Genomic DNA, 10,047 nt, shown 5'->3' with positions numbered 1-10,047 from the left:
GCCACCAATCAGGTCCTAGTCAATTCCAGACCCTCTTACAAATGGAGACTGATAATTATGATGATATCCCCCCTTGTACAAAAATACAGGGGAGCTGTGGGGCTGCCCTGAAGCTAAGAGGGGGTTTAGCATGCCTAAAAACCCTGGAGTTTCTCATTCTGAGAGTGGCAGGAGTTTGGCTGCTTCCCTACTTTGTTCAGAGAGAAGCAGTTAGGCTACCCTGAGTGCAGATGAGCCCCAATGCACACAGCAAGCTCATGCATCTCCAAGGCTACAGGGACTGGTTGTGCTTATCTGACCACTGAAACATCCCAGGCTGGACTTCCTATGACCTTATAAGGTTCCTTCTCCTGGCCTCTGTTACCTCTGAGTATGCAAATGAAGCACCCTCGATATTCTTTTCCCAACCAATGACATGCCAACACACAGGCCTAAACAGCCATTCTTCCTAGAAGATAAATGTCCCAAGCTTTCTCCAAATAAAGAAGCTGCCCACTCACACAGCCTCTAGGGTTCTTTTTGTCTGTCCTACTCATGGCCATCAGGATTCTCCTTTGGCCTTGCCTGTGCTCACCCCATTTCCACTCCCCAGGTTGAGCTAGTACTCAGTAGTTTGACCACGCCTGGATGAAGCAGGGTTCGAGCTAGCAGGTGACATCAGCTGTTAGGTATTCCACACACCAGGACAGGCCTCGCTCCCAAAGCTATCTGGACAACACAAACTGGACTCAATGGAGAAATAAATAAATAAATTAATAAATAAATATCCCAAATTGTGTGGAAAGGATGGGGAGGACAGAGAGGGTGACAGGTGGAGGAGTTGGGGATGGAGGGAGATATGCTCAAACTACGTTTTATGAAATCCTCAAATAAATATCAAAATGTTTATTGAAAACCATGTTTAAAAGTGTTCAGCATCTGTGGTGGCGTAAATGAGAAATATCTCTCATAGAACCAGGTATTTGTATATTTGGTCTCTAGTTGATGTTGCTACTGAGGAGGTCTACAAGGTGTGCCTTGCAGGAGGAAGCATGCCATCGGGAGCAGGCTTTGAGAGTTCATAGCCCTGACCTAGATCTAGCTCATTCTCTCCTCTTCAGTCTCAGCGGTAAAATCTGTTATATCTCAGCTTCTTATCTTCTTGATCCTTCTGCCAAGCCTGGCTTCCCCACATGTGGACTTTTATCTCTCTGCAAGCTTAAGCGTAAACAACTCTTCCTTCTATAAGTTGACTGGTCACAGTATTTCATTACAGCAACAGAAATGTTTGTATTGTGAGTGAGGTGTTACTATAATAAAACAAAACAAAACAGACCATATTATTCTTGGAGGAATATAGGAGATGTTGGAATTTGGGGCTAAGAAGAGTTTAATAGCCCATCGTAGTAGAAGCCTGGAAGACAGTAGCGTCAAGTGTAAAGTGGACTCTAAAGCCCCAACTGAAAAGATTTCAGAAGGAAGCAAAGACTTTAACAGAAACAGGGATAAAAACACTTCCTCTGGTACTTTGTCAAATAATCCTGCCCCTTCTTCCCTTGTCCTCAGAACTTTGTCTAAGGATAAATAAACAAGTTATGGATTTATTTTTTTGACAGATGAAATTCCAAGACAGTCTATCTTGAATCTCTGTCATGGTTTCTACTTAGAATATGTATGCAAATATTTAATGAATAGAGCAAGTAGGGCAAAAAGAAATATGAGATATACAGTTTGGAGAGAAAAGGAGAACTAAGAAGCTTAATGGTATAGTCAAAACAGTCCCGGAAGAGACACTGTAATTGCTGAGGAGATTAATTACATTGAGAAGAGGACTGTTCAACATAGGAACAACGAGAAACAGTAAGAAAGGTTCCCAAAGGGTAGGATCCCACCCAGCAAGGCTTCCAACTTAAGAGAGCCTAAGGGGTTTTCCTATTCTACAAAAAAGAAATCAACAAGAGCTACTAGAAACATTATTCAAGGAGGCCAAGGTGTACCCCACAAGGGCTGCTGAACTTGGCGATGTCATCCATATGCTCTGGGCTTTAGCACAAGTGAAGGAGTTGTGTATTCTTCCACTGCAGTTTTCTGAGAGCCTGTGCGGGCCTCTAAGAACAGACACCATGCAGCAGGGAAATTCCCTTGTAAGTGAAGGCTCTGAGAAAGCCAGAAGCTGTGAGGAACCATTGTGTGAAGCCGTGAAAGTGAAGTCAAGTTGCAATGGAGACCACAGGATGTTGGAATGCCAGAGCCATGGGGCATCTGCAAATGACAGCTGAGATTGGAACCAGCCCTACACCAGGATCTATGCTGCAGGCAATTGTGAACAAATATTCCTGAAAGAAGGTTCTGTCTGTCTGTGAACATGAAGCTCCTGGAAGAAGCTTCTGTGTCGGTGACTATTGGATAGATTGGAATCTCAGTACTGTGGAGAGACTGGAATTTTGTAGGTTCAGAGGCTAATTATTTGAGCTAGTTTTAGCCTACGGGAGCAGCCATTCCTTGCCCCACTCCATATCTGAACTAACACCTTGTGATAATAAATAAAATCCTCTTAGAAGCTATTAACTTAGCAGAACATTAGCTTCCACCAATTCAAGAGCTAAGAATGTCATGAGATAGCATCTTGCGTCTATGGAATCGCTCCACCATCTCACTGTATATTGTGAGCCCCCCCCCCCAAATTCTGGCTCTGGTTTCCCTCTACCAAAGAAGCCATTCCTCATCACTGTCAGAAGGGACAAATGGCTATCTGTGGTGCCCATTAGCACACCAAAGCTTATTCTGGCCTCTGTGATCTCTCAGTATCTGTGGCTCTTCTCACCCTGCCCCCCTACTTTAAACTTCTCCAGTTCATCTGCGTCCCTTCCCCCAGCCTCCCATTCCCATGTAACCTTGTCATTTTCTCCACACACTCTCTTGTCGTCCCCTCTTGGCCTCCCTCTCTTTTGCCGCTCTCTTAGTCTGATCTTCTCTTCTGCTCTCCTTCCCACTATTCCACACCTGCTGTGGAGCAATCTTTGTAAATATGCATTCCTCTCATTGGTTAATAAAAGAGCTGACTGGACAATAGATGGGCAGGAAGAGTTAGGTGGCACTTGCAGACAGAGCGAGCCCGGGGTAGAAGGCAGGAGTCTCAGGAGTAGCCAGGAGACATGGAGTGAAGCAAGAAGACCATGCCATGTTGATAAAAAGGTACCGCCACGAGACAGAGCATAGATATGAAATGTGGGTTGATTTATGATGTAAGAGCTTGGTTGAGCATTTATAATTAGTAAGAAGTCTTTCTGTGGTTATTTGGGAGCAGCTGTCAGGACAGAGCTGACAGTTGGCCCCTATGCCCCATCTTGGTCTGATCTTTTCTTCTGTGCTCCTCCCTACTTCTTATAGACAAGTCCAGTTTGCTGGCCATGTTCAATCTCCTACTTTCTCTCTGTGCTCTAGACACTTCCAGATACCTCTGGCTGTTCTCTCCTTCATACCTACAATAAAAGCCTTCTTCTCAACCATATCTTGGAGGGGTCATGTCCTTACTTTATATATCCAGTTACCAAAACCTCCAAGTTGGGCATAAATGGGCCCCTTTCCAAGGGGCTCAGCCTCTAGTAACCAAACCAGGCCTCTGATTTGCATCTCCTAAGGTATATATGCTGGCTTCTGCCATGTCCCGACCTGCAGGATGTCAACCTGGGGCAAGAGAGTCAGGGATAGGGAATGAGGACAAGAGACACAGAAAAAACGACCACAAGACAGGATTCTGATCAAGTGGCAGACTTTATTTTTCTCAGGCTAGCTTATATAGTCAGTAGAGCAGGATATGGGGAGGGGTAGAAAGGGTTGTTTGTGTACCAGGTGTTAGTTTAGGCAGGATATTAGGAAGCCACAAAGAGGATGTTTGGCAGGGTAAAGTGTTCATGAGTAGGAGGTCCAGGAAGGGTTGCCTAGGTGACTGAGCCTGCAGGTGGAGGTCAAGTTGTTTCTTTTCTTGAGCTGAGGTTCTAAGGAGCTGCTATGTAAAGGTTAATATACACTATGTGGTTGGCCAACAATGGCTAGGATCTCATGCCAAGCCCTGAAATCTTTGGCTCCCAACACTGCTGCCCATTATATTTGACTCCAAATTCTAGAATCTGCCTCTTCAGCAGATTTTCTCCTCTACCTACCATACTTCTCCACTGTGATTCTGGGCATCTCTAGGCCTCTCTGACTCCTGGAACCTGTTAGACGTCCCGGGCACCCATTACATGGAAAGGTTCTGTCCCTCCATCTACCTGCTCTCTCCTCTTCTGATGAGAGTGGGTAAACACCACTCTCAAGCTACTTTCTCTTTATTGGCTCACTGGAGCCTACCATTGCTATAAAAGCCATGCCAGTGTCCCAGGACACTCCTCTTGCCCTCCTGGGCCCCATCCCATGGAATGAGATGCCTGTCCTCTAGGATTTGGGAAATTTCTCTCTGACAACTTTCTTAGTCCATTTGAGGACACCAGGATTTGAACTTAGTGTCACCAGGACACTAATCCTTCTCTCTCACTCTGGTCTCTCCTGTATCTGTGTCCCCTCTGGGAGCTTATTGGAACACTCCCTCTGACAGAGTTCCTGTTTTGCAACCCCCCCCCACCCTTTTCTGAGCTCCTTTCCTCCTCAGACTCAAAGATTTCATTAAAGCCTTACTGCAAATGGCTTGGCCTCACACAGCTCAACCAATGGCCAAAAATATCACACTAGATTTTCGAATTTTCACAGACTGTAACAAATTTGCCATTACCCAAACAAATGCTCCCCAAAGTGTCTTATCTCTCTAAGCCTTTTCTATTTTTCACCTTTGAGTATCTTTTATTTCTATGCTTCCATTGCTCTCTGCTATTAAAAACAAAAACAAAAACCCAAAAAACAAAAACTCTTAAAAACTGCTGTGTAAGCTGGAAAGTTGTGGGACACACATTTGATCCCAGCACTCAGGAGGCAAAGGCAGATGGCTCTCTGTGAGTTCAAAACCAGCCAGCTCTATGAAGGGAGTTCCAGACAGCCAGGGCTGTCACACAGAGAAAGTCTGTCTCAAAAAAAAAAAAAAAAAAAAAAAAACAAAAAACAAAAAAACAAACCAAAACAAAACAAAAAAAAAAAACCCTTAAATAAATAAAACTATTGTGTGAATTCTTTATCCCAGGGTTTGTAAGTTCATTGAGTGTGTTTAAAAAATCTGTAAAATCTGTAGCAAAAAAGTCAGCTTAAAACTTGTCATAAAAAAAAACTTCACAACCACCTTGATAGGATGATCAAGTGGTATAAACCAATTAAGACGGCACCCCTAACACTCCATAGTCCCCCTGAGCCCTCTGCTTATCTTTGCATCTCCTTTTTAGACAAAGGAGGCAACAACAGCTCTCTAACATATTTTGGATTTGGATGGATTTTTTCATGATTGTTTTTGTCCTGAGAGTAAGAATTTTAGATAAGGAATAACATATGTTTGAATAAGGTATTTTTGATAAATAAGGTTGATAAATTCCTAAGGTTATAAGGGTTTTTCTCAGATTAACAAAAGCTGACTTAGAGATGTGTATCTAACCACTTGTCTTTGCTAACTGTGTTCAACAGTTAGCAAAGTTAGGTTTCTAGGAAATCATCGATAAGGAACAACATATGTTTGGTTAATGAGTTATGTTTGATAAGTAAGGACTATAAATTCCTCAGGTAATAAAGGTCTACTCAGATTAACAAAAGCTGACTTAGAGATGTATATCTAACGGCTAATGCTTTTGCCAATTGTTAATAGCAACAGGCTTCTAGGAAATCTTAGATAAGGAACAATATATGTTTGATAAATAAGGTTTACAAATCCCAAGGTCTGCTCATGGTAACAGTAACTGACTTGAAGATGTATGTCTAGCCTTTTTGTCTTTGCAAACTTTGGTAAACTTTAGCTATTTGGATATACTGAGTCATACGAGGAACTGTGATATTCTATAAAGGTTCGCTGTGAAAGGACCAAGAATGTAAAGTTCCTAAGTATCTCTGTGGTCTGTGTTATGGCTTAAAGCTTTGTTTCGATGCTAAAGGATCCTCAATCAAATATGCAATCAATTTTTAAAGCTTAAACTTAACAGTTTATAAACAGTGGGAATGCTAATGTGTCTATAACTTGTATCAGGCATTTACCCTGGCCTGCTGTCAGGGTCCTAACAGAACACGTCATCACCTGCAGCCTTTCCCTGTGTACATGTACTATGTCCCTGAAGTAAACTAGATACGTCTGATGAGTTTCCTATCAGTCTGAGCCCCTGCTTTGGCCAGCATTCCAGACAGCCACAAAGTGGCCTGAGCTTTGCTAGTCCTACATGGTCCCAGAGAACCTGGGCAGCAAGCAAAACAGATGTCCCAGTTTGCATTCCTCTCCTCTCTTCAGGCCTTTCCCCGGACCCTGACAGTGTTGCCCTAATTTCAAAAAAGAAGCAGTTACAAAAGGAGTTGTGTCCCTCATTTATTGCCATCAAAAGGCTGGAATGTCAGGTCCAAATGAAACCCCACTCCCTGAAATTCTGTCGCCCGTTACCCCTTTACCAAAGGACCCATTCTTCATCACTGTCTGAACGGAAAAATGTCTGTCTGTGGTGCCTATCAGCGCACCAAAGCATGCATTTGCCTCCAGGTCCTCTCAGTACCTGTGGCTCTTCTTAGCTCTTCTCACACCAACCCCACCCTAAAATTCTCCTCTCATGAGCTTCCCCTCCCCCAGCTTCCCATTCCCATATGATCCTGACATTTTGGCCATGCACTCTCTTGTCTTCCCTTCTTGGCCACCTCCCTTTTGCCCCTCCCTTGGTCTGTTCTCTTCTTCCCCTGCTCTCTCCCCAACCTGTTTCCTCTCATGGCCAAGTCCAGTCTGCTGGCCATGTTCAATCTACTTCTTGCTGTCTCTCTGATCTGGATTCTTCCAGATGCCCCTGACTGTACCCTCCCTCATACTTACAACAAAAACCTTCTCAATATACCTTGGAGCAGTCAAGTCCTCAGTTTACATAGTACCCACCAATGAATTTTAAACTCACATTGTTTTCCTTGCTCTATAAAAAACTAAAACCCCCATGAAAATACTTCCATGGGAAACACCTAAAGCTGTGTTCCTGGTTCATGGTCACTGAAAATGTTTGCCATGCAACTTCATGTCTGTAGGCAGAGTTTTCCTGTGCTAGCAGCTGCTCCCAAATAATCACTCAGAAACTTAATATTCACCATAAATGTTTGGCTGATACCTCAGGCTTGTTACTAGCCAGCTCTTATAACTTAAATTAAACCATGTTTATTAATCTACATTCTGCAATGCGGCTTTTACCTCGATCCCATGTTGCGTGTCCAACTAGTTCTGCATCTGGCTGGTGACACCTCTGACTCTGCCCTCCTTCATCCTAGCACCCTTAGTTTGGCTGTCCCGCCTATACTTCCCAACTGGCTACTGGCCAATCAACTTTTTGTTAAACCAATAAGAGTGACAAATCTTTACAGTCTTCAAAAGGATTATTCCACAACACCTGTCCATTTTTTTTAAGAAGAGGCTTTCTGACTTGGTCAGATTTCTATGTTTTATCATGATCCCCATGGTATGGAAATCACCCCCAATCAGCAGGAAGCAGTTTAGAATGATCGATGCCTGAATCCCCAAATATTGTTTATAAATGTTTGTTTTCATTTAAATGTGGTTGGTTATAAATGGCAACGAGCATAGTCAATCTCTTTTTAAAAGAAAAAAATGGGGAATAGGATATAGGAATGAATACTTTGCATTGGTATGGATTTTCATTTATTGATACAACTTTAAGGTCAATTTTGTGATATGTATATGTCTCCTCTTGTTTAGGTGTTGTGTTTATACAGATCTTTTAAAATGATATGCATAATTAAATACAGGTTATATAGTCACCTATAATAGTTAGAACTTATCATTAGGTTAGTTAGGTTTTCTAGATATACAGAGATGTATTTGAGATGGATAGGTATTCTTCAAACCTTTCAAAGACCTACAGAATATATGGCATTTAAATGGTTTAGAGTTTTTCTTTAGAGTGAGACACAACTGCTCCTGGCACACCAATTATGTCAGAAAGGAGGATGGGCATCGAAGAAACTTGTTATGAAGTTTACTTTCAACATGGCAAGATTAGCCATTTGAGCAAGAAACTGCTCTTGCCTGGACATGAAGGACCCACAAGAAAGTAACTGCTGAACTTATAAAACAAGACAGTACTGAAGGGTTCCTATTTAAATGGAAAAGTGTGCTAGACACACTATGGCCTATAGGCTGAAGATGGATGCCCCAACGTTACAGAGGAACTTTGGGTGACCATCCAGGTATCGAGATGTCTCTGTCAATTCTAGAGTTTGTATATTATCCTCCTGTGGTCTTTGATAGAGTTGAAAACAGATAGTTATGGTTATAGTTTTCTTCAGTTATTATAAAAGATAAGTTAGCCTTCTTTCTATTTAGACAGAAAAGAGGAGATGATGGGAAATATACTTCTGTGTATGTTCATCTTATTGATTGTTGAATAAAGTATGGTTTAGCCCAGTTAGGCAGGACTAGGAGTCAAAGAGGATTCTGGGAAACGTAGTAAAGAAGTGGTGATCCAGGCAGGAAGTGACATATCAGGGAGACTCATACATAAACAAGGGAAGAAGGAAGTGGGCCCCTTCTCTCTTCCTCCAGAGTCGCCATGTGATCCACCGGCAAGAGAGGGTGCCAGTGAAAGGCATCCTCTATAAGTCTTATAAAATATATAGATTTGTGATAATTAAGACTGAGCTAACAGATGAGAAATCCTAGTCTTTGGCAAAGTCACATTTGTACAAAAAAATAAAAAATAAAAATAAAAAAGAAGAGGCTTTCTTCCAGCAGATGTCTTGTTCCCTTGGTTCTTAGAATGTTGCCACAATCCCCCTTTCTACAATGTTCCCTGAGACTCAAGTGCAGAGGTTGTGTTGCAAATATGTTAATTGGGGACAGGCACTTCATGGTCCATTAGTCTTTACATTTTGACTGGTTCTGACTTTCTGTAATGAACTCTGTTCTGCTACAAAAAGAACCTTCTTTGAGGAAGCATGAGAGCTAAGCTTACCTATAGATATTAGAATGCAGTTAGAGACTACAGTAGTCTAGAAAGCCAGCAATAGCAGCTCCTCCAGAACTGGACCTAAGTTCAAATAGGTGGGTTTGGTTACCCCCAGGATCTAAGTGCCACTATTGTGCCTTTAAGAATATCTTGGTAGACTGGTTATTATTGTGGTTTCCTTGCAAAACTATGAGAACTAACGAACAGTTTTGAGTGTTCTAAGTCACCTCCAGATTGACTCCTCCAAACCCTGTGTCTGACATGTGTGGTATCTTCAGAAACTGAATCTTTCCTGCTTTATCTGGAAGGCACTATCTCAGTAGAAATTGTCTCCATTCTTCTGGTGGTCTCTTGGACTCCCATATATATATATATATATATATATATATATATATATATCTTGTAACATCCCATATATATGAGCACATACTGATGCCAGCTCATGAGGTTAGAGAGCAGGAAACAGCTAAATGAAATCCAGGAGAAAGAACAATCAGTGGCCAAGCGATGCCCAGGGAAACAGAAACGTAAGGGTGATAGAAATGATGAAGACTCTCCAGGACTTGAGAACAAAATTCAATAAAGAGACAGAGACACTGAGCAGGGCTCAAGCTGAAATGAAGATAGAGTTAAAAACCTAACAACTATAAAACTCAAAGAAAAGTCCTCGAAATAGAACGAATCAAACAAGAGACAGACTATCAGTACTCAAGCGTGACGTATGCAGGATCTAGACCAAATAAGCAAGAAATATGAAAAATCAATTTTGAAAACCCACAGAAAATAAACATATAGGAAATGTGAGAAACCATGGAAAAAACAACGCAAACCTTTGAATCATAGGTGCAGATGAGGGGAAGAATGCCAAATCAATGGCATAGACCAGATCTCCAGAGATCCAAAGCAGACAAAATCCCAGCTCTGAAAAGGGGAAGTAGACACAGAGTCCTGGTCCTGACTG

Source organism: Cricetulus griseus (genome assembly GCF_003668045.3).
Source record: "Cricetulus griseus strain 17A/GY chromosome 1 unlocalized genomic scaffold, alternate assembly CriGri-PICRH-1.0 chr1_0, whole genome shotgun sequence".
In the NCBI taxonomy this organism is placed as follows: domain Eukaryota; kingdom Metazoa; phylum Chordata; class Mammalia; order Rodentia; family Cricetidae; genus Cricetulus; species Cricetulus griseus.
The sequence above is the reverse complement of the archived record's forward strand: the minus strand, read 5'-3'. Positions refer to the sequence as shown.